The 7,988-nt window shown below is 29.8% G+C and overlaps 2 non-coding genes and 1 pseudogene across 2 annotated transcripts; 2 read left to right on the top strand and 1 right to left on the bottom strand.

Annotated features, from left to right (window-relative positions):
- Positions 1-594: 594 nt before the first annotated feature.
- On the bottom strand, positions 595-666 carry TRNAR-UCU (transfer RNA arginine (anticodon UCU)). Its single transcript has one exon. It is a non-coding gene; the product is annotated as a tRNA-Arg (tRNA).
- Positions 667-2,796: 2,130 nt separating this feature from the next.
- On the top strand, positions 2,797-2,884 carry TRNAS-GCU (transfer RNA serine (anticodon GCU)). Its single transcript has one exon. It is a non-coding gene; the product is annotated as a tRNA-Ser (tRNA).
- A 4,811-nt stretch (positions 2,885-7,695) lies between these two features.
- LOC135663833 (maturase K-like) overlaps positions 7,696-7,988 on the top strand; it is a 1,684-nt pseudogene continuing 1,391 nt past the window's right edge.

Raw genomic sequence — 7,988 nt, 5'->3', positions numbered from 1 at the left:
TATTTCCGTTTCCAGAGTAGGATCCGCAGCTCAAATTAAAGCCATGAAACAAGTAGCCGGCAAATCAAAATTGGAACTAGCGCAATTCACAGAGTTAGAAGCCTTTGCACAATTCGCTTCTGATCTCGATAAAGCTACTCAGAATCAATTGGCAAGAGGTCAACGATTACGCGAGTTGCTTAAACAATCCCAATCAGACCCTCTCGCAGTGGAAGAACAGATAGCTACTATTTATACCGGAGCGAATGGATATCTTGATCCGCTAGAAATTGGACAGGTAAAGAAATTTCTCAGTCAGTTACGTAGCTACTTAAAAAACAATAAACCTAAATTTCAAGAAATTATATCTTCTACCAAGACATTCACCGAGGAAGTAGAATTTCTTTTGAAGGAAGCTATTCAAGAACAGATCGAACTGTTTTTACTTCAGGAACAAACATAAATTTCTTACTTTTATTCTATTCTTGGTATATTCTATTCTTAGTACAAGAGTAATCATTGAGAAATAGTTCTGATTCGAATGATTCAAAAAGGGTTTCTTAGTATAGCCATTTTTAAAAAGTATAGCCATTTTAAAAATAGATGGAAATAAATTGCGTCCAATAGGATTTGAACCTATACCAAAGGTTTAGAAGACCTCTGTCCTATCCATTAGACAATGGACGCTTTTCATTCCTATTTTATTTTTTTGTATTCTTACTTTCTTTTGTTCGGATAAAAAATCAAATTACACGGAAAATATTTTAGGGAATAAAAAAGAATGCATATCTAAATTGATGGTGCATGTATGTATAATACATAATAAGATGTATAATACATAACATAATAAGATGTATAATACATTAATAAGAAATATGGAGCGGGTAGCGGGAATCGAACCCGCATCGTTAGCTTGGAAGGCTAGGGGTTATAGTCGACGTTGCTTGATCACTTTTAACGTCTCTAATTCAAAACCGAACGTGAAATTTTGATTTCATTCGGCTCCTTTATGGAAGATTGATGTATTCCTAGAGAAAATTAGATCCATAACATCTATGTCAGCCTTTCTGTCTGAATGTATCCCAAACTACTCGCTTACTAGATGATCCCTCTAGAGGAGAGGGATTATACCAAATCCGTCTAGTCTAGTTACTTCGTTCCCTATTTCCACTCGCAGGATCCCGAGGAAAAGAATTTGGTTTCCACCGAGCTGAAACAATATGCTGATGGTTCTAGTAAACCAAAACCACCCTTTTCTAGCTTGTTTGGCTTCAATTTCCCTTTTACAACACCAAAATTTAAGATCTAGTTACGATTGGAAATAAACTTTTGTATCTTCATCCATAGATCCTTTATTCATACTCATTCGATTGGAAGAATTGATCCAATTCAAAAAAAATTATGTTTCACGACTCCATATACATAATCCAATTTTCTTATTCAATTTCGAAAATAGAATTTCTAATTGGACTTTGGATACAAATCGTGAGAATGTATGTTCTTCCTCAAATATGCTATTGAGAGGTAAAGGATTAAACCCTTTTAAGAAATAAAGTTTTTGATCGGAGTATGCAAAAAACCGAGAGACCCCTTAACTTTTTAAGTTGTTAATAGAACGAATCACACTTTTACCACTAAACTATACCCGCTACATATACATTATTGTATATGAATGGACTATTTGTCGAACAAGGGAGTGAGACGCAATCAAGATAGCATTAAAAATTATAACGTTGACACATATTTAGTCCCGCCAGCCAGGGACTTAAAAGGCGAAGAGCACAAAGCTTTTCTAAATAACATATATAAATTTAAAAAACAGTATAAAGTTATACTTATACTTTTCCTTTGCTGGATTGCTGGCATTCTCAGTCTGTCTGAAGGGGTCATTGAAGCTGGACAAAAAAAGAGGTACTGGCCCGGCCAGTACTTAACTAGGACCAGGCCGGGAGAATAAACCTTTCGTACAAAATTAAAGAAGTAAGGTTTTCTTTCTATTGGAGATACCTGTTTCGAATCTTATCTAAATGGAATTCTTGATCAAATTCGTTCTTGACTTACTCTTAACTTACTTAAATGAAACTTAAATTAAATTACGTAAATGTAAATTAACTTAAATATAAATATAATTATATAATTACTTATATAATTACATTACTTAAATTATTAAAATTAACTTAACTTAATATAAATATAATTATATAATTATAATTATATAATTACTTAATTATATAATTACTTATAATATAATATTATTATAATATAATATTATTAATTACTTAATTATATAATTACTTATAATATACAATTACTTATAAAATTACTTATAATATAATATTATAATATTTAATATTATAATATTTAAGAAATTTTTTATTACATAAAAAAAACCTTTAATTTGTTTTTTCTTTACTTTAATTGAAAATAAAATTTCAATTCCTTTAACCTTTAAATTTAGATTAGAATTTATTAATAATTTTAATTTTTAATTATTCACTTTTTATTTTTTTTTTATTTCATCTGTAATGAAATCTATTCTATAATTAGAAATTTTAATAGAATGTTTCATATTTCTAATGATAATGTTATAATTATAATGTTTAATATCTTTCTTAAATTATAATGTTTAATATCTTTCTTAATAAAAAATATTATATTAATGTCTTTCTTAAACTTAATAATTAATATCTTAAAAATTAAAAATTTTTTCTTTTTTATTATTTTCTTTTCTTTTTTTATTTAATTTCAATTTAAATTGAAATAGTTAATTTCAATTTCATTTGAAATTTTATTGAAATTTCAATTTTATTTAAATTGGGAGAGATGGCTGAGTGGACTAAAGCGGCGGATTGCTAATCCGTTGTACGAGTTATTCGTACCGAGGGTTCGAATCCCTCTCTCTCCGCCCGCTCTGATTACTTGATACTTTCGATTTCGAAGGAATTTCGATTCCTTTATTTTTTTATAGGTAAAGTGAATATATGGAATAGATAAAATAATAAGAAAAAATTAGAAAAACAAAGAAAACTCAATTTTTTTTTATTCCTCACGTCCAGGATTACGTCCCGGATCATTAGATAAGAATCCGAAGATGAAGAGAGAAACAAAGAATATCACTACTGTGTAAACAAAGAGTTTGAGAGTAAGCATTACACAATCTCCAAGATAAGATCATTTTAGAAAAAGGGAATAGATTACCTATTTTTTCTTTTTACCACATATACTATTTTGTTTGATTTGACATCATACCCCCCAAAATGGAGTTTTTTGATTTGAAAAGAAAAAGAAAGTCACTTTTACGAATTTCTTTGTAATAAGATTTTTATTCCTTCCTCACAAAAATTTTCTTGTCATATCGACAATTAGGTATTGTAGGGGACCTAGACCTAATAAACTCCTTACTCACTGAAAGGTCAGAACGAGTAAATAAACTGATCAAAATTCATCTCCGCGGTTACTCAATATACAAGAATTTCCATTTTTTAATCGAGGGTTTATAATTCTAATGTAAGACTTAGCCGATCTTATCCATTTTTATAATTTTTTTTGTCGAATAAATCATGAATGGATTTGGCAAAGTATTAAGGATTTTATCGAAAACTTACAGCAGCTTGCCAAACAAAGGCTAAGAGAAAAAAGAGAACAGGTATGACAGGCATCACATCTACGATTGGATTGAAAACGGCATAAGCTTCAGGCAATTTGGCAAAGAAAAAACTATTCGAATAAAGGACAGAATTAAGACAGATACAGATTAAGCTAAAGATATTAAACATAACAAACATTTCGTTCTTGTAGATTAGATAATTTTATTTTGATTGAGTTATTTTTATAAGGGAAAAATGAAAAAGGCAAGTCAAAAAATCCTTCTTTTTTTTTGAACTCTCCCAAATCAAAAATCCTTCCTTCCATTCTCAAATGAGAATACAAGGAATTCTACTTTCATACATTATCTTAATTGAATTCTATGTAATGATCAATTAACTTTTTTGATTCTATATCTAATCTACATGTGTTGAATCCTAGCAACAAACAAAATACCCCATATGTTTTTATTATGTATTATGTATTTTTTTGGGGGGGGGGATTGACGAATAACTAATTCTAATAATAGTCTTGACTAGTGCCAAACAGGAAAAATGGGGCGTGGCCAAGCGGTAAGGCAGCGGGTTTTGGTCCCGTTATTCGGAGGTTCGAATCCTTCCGTCCCAGATCGTTTCCATCAGAAACAAAAGATGGGATCACATTGTATCCCACATAAAACGGAAAAATCTTAAAGAGAACAACCTTTTCTTTTGTTCTGAATTCTTAGAATGTCTTTTGTTCTGAATTCTTAGAATGAATTCTTAGAATGGATTCTTAGAATCCATTTGATTTATCACAAGCATAATAAAGTGTCAAATACAGGTGGAAGTTTTTTTGAATAAAAAAAAGAGAAATTTGGGGTCTATCATTCACATTCATAATATGCTCGTACTATTGTTATATTCATTATGTCCCATATTCATGAAATATGAATTCTAAATATGAATTATAATTCTCACATGATGCATTCCGAATTGAAGCGTGAAACAAAAGCATCTCTATTCCCTTCCACACAAAGCCTAAAGTCAAAAATAGGGTATCCCAATTTCACATTCTATGTGAAGACTAAAGAGTAGGGAGTTTGTCGTACTAATTTCATCACTGGTTTTAAAACTTCTAAAGCTGTGCTGTGGCGTGGGAAAAAATAGGATAAAAATTGTCTGAATTCCATTTCTTTCTATCTTATATCTTAGATGCCTCAAATGAAAATAATTGTAAATCAATGTAACGTAGCGATTGGGGGGAAATTTTGATATTCCATATATTTTAACTTGATTTTATGGAATTGATGGAAAAATTGTTGAACCTGAAGTAAAACAAAATCTATATAAACTAAAATAAACAAGGCCTACGCTATGCCTATATGTATGATATATATTGTGTATTGTTATTATATTGTTGTATTTCAATAACAATGTTGTTGTATTTCAATAACAATGTTGTTGTATTTCAATAACAATGGCCTTTCACTTAAGTGAAAAGAATTTGTGGAAGGGGATCTTTGATTTTAAAAATATCCATGATTACCCCCAGTAACAATATTCAGATTCTTTCTTTCAGATGAAAGAAAGAATAAGGATCTTAATGTTGCCGTACATGAGACCTTTTCTATTTCATACTCATGAAAATAGATAAACTAGATTATCAATTTACTTCTTTGGTTAAAAGAAAACCAATTGATAATTCAATTGAACATGGTAAAATTTATGTCTCCTTAGGGAATGAAATATCTGCTAAAAATTTTTAGCTACTCATTGTGATTGCGTCGACTTGGTGATTGAATTAGAGATCCAGTTTAGTCATGACTAGAAAACATAGTTCCAGTCATGATGTTGAAGTCGGAGATTTTTAAAACATTTTTTTATGAACTCTTGGTTGGTACTCGAAGAAATATGATAAATCAATAGTATCTAGAAACTTACGACCTTTTTGTTTTTTGGTCATTGGAACAGTTTATTTGACTAATAATTTATTTTTTTCCGGGATTGGAAATATATTAAATTAAAGGATTTGAGGTTTATAGTTTTTTTGTTCTAGAAAAATAGATTCTGCATTTCATGATTGATCGTCCCGAACAATCTGTTGGAGATGTAAAGTAAATAAGTCTTAAGCAAACATCTTTCTTAGAAATACGTTTCATTCATATGATAGAATATCGAGTTAAAGAAATTGGATCCTTGCTGAGCTTTCTCCGGATAAATACAATACTTATCTATCCATAGAATACTTATCTATCCATAGGTATAAAGTATAGACTATTATATAGTTCCCGTTGTTCCCATCGAGCCAATGACTATTCATGATTACATATTAAATCAATTCCATTGCGGTTTGAAATTAAATTGAATTCTAAATTAGAGGAATGTTATGGTAAAACTTCGTTTGAAACGATGTGGTAGAAAGCAACGTGCGACTTGAAGGACATGATCCGCTGTGGATTTTTACATCCACCATTTTCTATACAAATGAAGATGCTCTTGGCTCGACATAGTTTGTTCTGTTCCATTAGGAATCTAATTTTTCTTAGGTTGATAGTACATGATGGAGCTCGAGCGGAAAGGATTGATTCATTTATCAAGGGGAAGAATCTAGGGTTAGTGCCAATCAATCAATAAGTTAGACCAGCTTTGTAAGTATATCCTTAAAATATAAAATAATCGGAATTGATAAAACTATTTCGATCAAAAAAAAGTGTATCACAGAGGAATCAATTCTTCGTATTCTATTTCTATGGGTATTCTATTTCTATAGAAAGAAATAAAAAAAACAAAAGGTATGTTGCTGCCCTTTTGAAAGGAGTAAGGATCACCGAAGTAATGTCTAAACCCAATGATTTTACAAAGCAAAGATAAAGGATTCCGAAACAAGGAAACACTATTTTCAATTGTCTCAAAAATTGGATCAGAATTAGGAATAAAAATAGATTCGAGATGAGACAAACAAAAGAGGTTAGAGACGGCTCAAGAAATGTCTAAGGATTTCCCTTCGAATTCTGTCAGAATTACCCAACTTGAGTTATGAGTACGAATGAAATTTATTTTTTTTTTTTTTTTTAGGAAGAACAAAATAATAATAATGAATTAGACTATGATTTGAGTCATTATTTTGTGTTTACTATTTGATATTATATACAGAAAGATATACCGAAATAAAAATAATTTTTTCTCGAGCTCGAGCCGTATGAGGAGAAAAACCTCCTATACGTTTCTGGGGGGGGATTGTTTATGTACATCTATCCCAATGAGCCATCTATCGAATCGTTGCAATTGATGTTCGATCCCGAAGAGAAGGAAGAGATTTTCGAAAAGTGGGTTTTTATGATCCGATAAAGAATCAAACTTATTTAAACGTTCCCGCTATTCTATATTTCCTTGAAAAGGGCGCTCAACCTACAGGAACTGTTTATGATATTTTAAGTAAGGCAGAATTTTTTAAAGAAAAAACCTCGAGTTAATTAAAAGAAAAAACAACAAAATTAATAAAAAAGGGGGGAGATGATTAATATAAAATCTATCTTTGTATAATTTTTTACTTACAATTTTTTACCTAAAATTTTCCCTTTTCTTGCTCTATTCATACTTAAATTTACTTTTTTCTTGTTATAGGAATCCACCAACAAACAAGGGATTAATCTTGCTTATTGTACCTCTATTGATTGAGTAAACCCGAGATTTTTTCTTTATCTTTTCCTTATTTTTTTCCATCAAAATTTCTTATTTATGTTGTGCCAACCCAATACAAATCCTTATTTTATTTACTTTATTTGTTATTTGTTTTCTCAACATTGCATTCATATTGACAATGGTGTATCGAACAAATATAATTGATCATAGATAAATTAATTGATCATAGATAAATAAATCTCTTTATCCAGACCCCATATTGGGTTTTAACTTCACTTTTACTCAAATAATGGGTTTTGCATTGTTGGGTTTACTGTCATATAAGACGTATTTTGGAATTTAACTTAACAAAAATAAAAAATTGATAAAAAACTGGTAGGTCTGTCACAATTTTAGCATCTCTTTTAGGAATCTGGTGTTTTTAAATATGATCTGTACATTTTCTATTTATTTTGTATAATCGATCATAAAACATAAAATATTTTTTTTATTTATTATTAGTTCAATGTTTTGATGGGGTCGTGCAGTGCAATTTAATGGATTTTTCATTTTTATCGTATCTACATATCCTATTTATTTTATTTTATTCGGGTTGCTAACTCAACGGTAGAGTACTCGGCTTTTAAGTGCGACTATGATCTTTTACACATTTTGATGAAGCAACAAATTCGTCCAGACTATTGGTAGAGTCTATAAGACCACGACTGATCCTCAAGGGTAATGAATGGAAAAAGTAGCATGTCGTAATAAAAAAAATTTCTTATTTTATTAAATATTTTATTAAAAAATTACAAATTCAAA

The sequence above is a fragment of the Musa acuminata genome, unplaced genomic scaffold (genome assembly GCF_036884655.1).
Source record: "Musa acuminata AAA Group cultivar baxijiao unplaced genomic scaffold, Cavendish_Baxijiao_AAA HiC_scaffold_764, whole genome shotgun sequence".
Classification (NCBI taxonomy): domain Eukaryota; kingdom Viridiplantae; phylum Streptophyta; class Magnoliopsida; order Zingiberales; family Musaceae; genus Musa; species Musa acuminata.
Note: the sequence above shows the minus strand (reverse complement) of the source record. Positions and strands in the feature narration are given on the sequence as shown.